Here is a 4,315-nt window from a genome sequence, read left to right as displayed (position 1 = left end):
GGGTCCGGGCTGGGGATTTGAACCCGCCACCTTAGGTGTACGTGGCTGGCGCCTTAGCCAGTTGAGCTATAGGCGCCGAGCCGGCCTATCTTTTATATTAGTCATTTCTTTGAAATCATTTTTATCATTTTTTTTTTTTGGATTTTAAAAAATTTCTTCCTTGTTTTCTTTTAAGATATCATCCATTCTCTTCATTCATTCTTTTTTTTTTATGGTGTACATGTGAAATTTTATTACATGTATATTATGCATAGTGACCAAGTCCATCACAGAAGTCCAATGAATTTTTGTTAAGTATAGTCACTCTACTCTGCTATCAAACAATGAATTTATTCGTTCTATCTTATTGTGTGTTTGCACCCTTTAACCCACTTCCCTTCACATGGTAGACAGGAGCAGTCCTTGGCCCCTGAAAGAGTGATTGGGTGAGGGGCCGTAGCCGCACAGAGGCTCTGCCACTGGAGAGGATGGGGCCAGGCTTGGTGGCCACAGCCTGGGCTGGTGGGTGGGGAACATGTGTTCCTCTCACATCCCAGTCCTGGTGGGGCTCACCCTCAGCCATCTCCAGGTGCATGACCAAGTCCCACCAGCAACTTGCACCCTGCTTGCACTCACTTCTTGACACTGGCAACGGCAACCCACACCTCACTCACTTAGCTCCAGCTGTGGGTGCACTCCTAGCTTGTGCCCCAGTCCCAGTAGCAACAGCAATAACACCTCAAACCCCTGTCCCACTGGGGTCCAGGACAGAGTGCAGCCTGCCAAAAGCCTAGATTTGAAAATGGTGCCATGGCCATGCCTGTAATCCTACCACTCTGGGAGAATGAGGCAGGAGGATCCCTTGAGCTTCTGTAGTTCAAAACCAGCCTGGGCAAGAGCAAGACCCCGTCTCTGCCGAAAATAGAAAAATTAGGTGGGCATTGCGGTGGGCACTGTAGGCCCAGCTATTCGGGAAGCTGAGGTAAGAGGATTGCTTGAACCCAGGAGTTTGAGGTTACTGTGAGCTAGGCTGATGCCATAGCACTCTAGCCTGAGCAACAGAGTGAGATGGTCTCAAAAAATACAAAAGAAAAGGAAATGATGCTTTGCTGTAGCTTCTTAGGTCTCAAAAAGAGTGTGATACCTAGTGTGACCTCCCTCTCCAAAGCAGTTCCACCCTACAGTCTCTTGGCTGCTTCCTATGTTAGTTTCAGGACTTGGAATGGTGGAGGTGTCCTGTGGCCAGGATTGCATGATCCCACAGTGATATAGGCCACTGGAAGTTTCTCATTCACCCTTTCCCTGTACTGGGGACTCACTCTCAGCTCTGAGCCAATCCTGGCCAACCAGGCTTCCTCTCTTCCTTCTCCTTCCCCACTACTGGTGTCTCCTATCATTTCCCTGTGGGAATCTGTGTTCTCTCTTGGATAATGTAGTTGAAGTGCAACTGTCTATAGACTATTTTGGTTCTCCTAAGTGGAGGAAGGGGGCATGAAAAGCTTCTTGTTAACCACCTTGAAGCTCCTCCTCCTGTGTTCTTTTTTGGTCTTCATTTCTGAAATTTTTCATTTTTAATTCTGCTCTGAGTTCTATCATCTCATCTAATTCTGATTTATATTATTTTTTATCTTTTACTGTGGTAAAATATGCATACCATAAAATCAACCATTGTAACCATTTCTAAGGGTACAGTTCAGTGAGTAGCATTAAGTAGACTTCATGATGTTGTTCAGCCATTACCATTTTCCATCTCCAGAAATTTTCCACCATCCCAAACAGAAACTCTGTGCAATACTCATTAAACAATAACTCCTCATCCCCCCTCCATGTTCTTCCATCATTTTCTGTTTTTCCTAGTGTAAATAGTTTTGAAATAACAGGTTACTATTCTGATAGGTTTTGTGGGCTTGTCTTTTCTGACTCATTCTTGTTGTCTAAGAGGAAGCTATTCTGCTCCTCGTTCTCTTTTTAAAAAAAAATTCCTTTGCCTGGGATTTGATCTCAATCTTTTTCTGTTTTATCTAGGTGAAATTAGTTTTTCTGCACTTTGAAAAGGGGGTGTGGTTGAGGATAACTTTTCTAAGTTGGTATAACTTCTGTTGTTTTTTTAAAATATAGTATTTAAAAATATGGCGTCTTGCTGTCTGAGATGTCCTGGGTCTGTTCTCCACCTGACTTTTATTCTTTGTGTCTCTTATTCCTCCCACCAGTTTCTCTTCTTGTGCACCCACTTCCTGCTAGGGAGACCTGCCTGCTGCATACTAGACTGTGTAGAGGGGCTAAACTCTTTCAGCCTGCAGATTGTATCACAGGTCTGGCGCGTTTGGGGATTGGACAAAACTTCTTACAGTTTCAGTCACTGTTCTCAAACTGGCCCAGAGCACTTTCCAGTGAACACCTCCTGGAACTTTGAAGGCCTCTTGTCTGCTACTCCTTCCTGTGCAGCTGCTAATACCAGGCAGGTCTGGTGCCCATTATTGGTGGCTTGCCCCACTCTTTTGTTTGAGGCTTCATAGGGAAATCTTTGTCCTTTAGTTTTATGGAAAATGCTACTCATGAGTTATTGGTTTTACTTGATCTATTTCCATGAGATGATTTGGGGAGGTCCAAAAACTACACTGCTGCTTCTATCTTTCTGAAATCCTGCTCAATCTTTTGACATAATTATTTTAAATGTGAGGGGTCCTATAGTTTTCAGTTCCCTGAAGCAGGGCTCCAATAGCCCCAAATTAGTTCGGCCTGAGACAGATAGGGCTGTGTCTAACCTCATGTCTGTCCTTGCTCAGTCCATGTTTTAGATGAGAAGTCAAAACCCAACAGCCCAAAGAGCTGGTGAGGTGGAATGAATAAGCTGGGCAGGTGGACAGTCTGGAGGCAAGACCTGGTCCTAATTGTGTATCCTTTCTTCTCTCTCTCTAATTTTTTTTTTTTCATTTTTTGCAGATACGGCATCTTGCTGTGTTGCCCAGGCTTGTCTCAAACTCCTGGCCTTAAGTAGTCCTCCAGCCTCACCTTCCCAAAGTGTTGGGATTATAGCCATGAACCACAGCACGCAGCCTTTTCCTTCTCTCTGTATTTATTTTTTCTAAAAATGCACAAAATTGTATCTACAATCTGTGCATCTCTCTAGGCACAACCTGGCTTCTGCACACTTTTCTTCATCTCTATTAATGGTAACATTTTTTTCCCAGTTATTTGGGCCAAAAACCTTGAAGTCATTTGACCCCTTTCTTTTTCTTTCCCTCCCAACTGTATACCCCAAACTTCAGCAAGTCCTATCTGCTGGACCTTCAAATTACTTCTAGAACTCATCTACTTTTAACCACATTGGACCATTTCACTCTAGTCCAAGCCTTCTTCTCCTTCCTAGATTGTTGCAATATTCTTCAAACCCAGAGATTCTGAAACTTTCCAGATTCACTAAGCTTTTGTTGTTTCACTTCTAGGCCAAGAAAAATACTTAGCAGTCTCATTTATTAAGTAGTTAGGTGCCAACAATTTAATGAGTATGTATGCCTATAGCAGGCATAAATAATGGCCACCAAAAGAAATCAAGTTCTAATCCTGGGAGCCTGTAAATGTTACTTTATTTGGAAAAAGGGTCTTTGGATGTGGTTAAAGTAAAGATCTGGAGATGGGGAGATTATCCTGCGTTATCAGGGTGAGCCCTAAAAGCAATCACATCTATCCTTATAAAACAGAAGCAGATAAGAGATTGGCAGCCCCAGAAGCTGGAAAAGACAAGGAATGTAATCTCCTGCAGGAGCCTCCAAAGGGGCTCAACTCTGTCAACACCTTAATTTTATCTCAGTGATACTGACTTCACCTTTCTAGAGATTAGAACTGTGAGATTAAATTTCTGTTTTTTTAAGCCATCAAGTTTGTGGTGATTTTTTTTATAACCAGCCACAGGCAACCAATGCAATGCTTCTCAAGCAGCCACTTGTGAAACAATACATACAAATTAAAAGACTTTGGAACTTTGGACACTGCCAGCTGTTTCCTGTTTTACACTGATTTTTCAGAGGATATTTGCTTTTTAAAATACCTACTGCAAAAGCCTGGCTTAACAAAGATATGGCACAATTGAAAGAAATATATTTCTGATGCTGAAATTGTGAACTACCTACTAGCTAGAAGCTCCCACAGAATCTGACAAATGTCAAGTATTGCTATGAATTCTTCACAAGTTTAAAATACCCTGGTATTCCCAGATTAATCTGCCCCTGTTTCCTGGAGCACTTTGGTGCATATTTTGAACCACAGTCCCAACTTATTTTCCTTGCCCCTAAAATTCATTGCTATGGCAGCCATAATGATCTTTTTTTTTTTTTTT

The sequence above is a fragment of the Otolemur garnettii genome, unplaced genomic scaffold, assembly GCF_000181295.1.
Source record: "Otolemur garnettii isolate 467f Iridium unplaced genomic scaffold, OtoGar3 scaffold00068, whole genome shotgun sequence".
In the NCBI taxonomy this organism is placed as follows: Eukaryota; Metazoa; Chordata; class Mammalia; order Primates; family Galagidae; genus Otolemur; species Otolemur garnettii.
Note: the sequence above shows the minus strand (reverse complement) of the source record.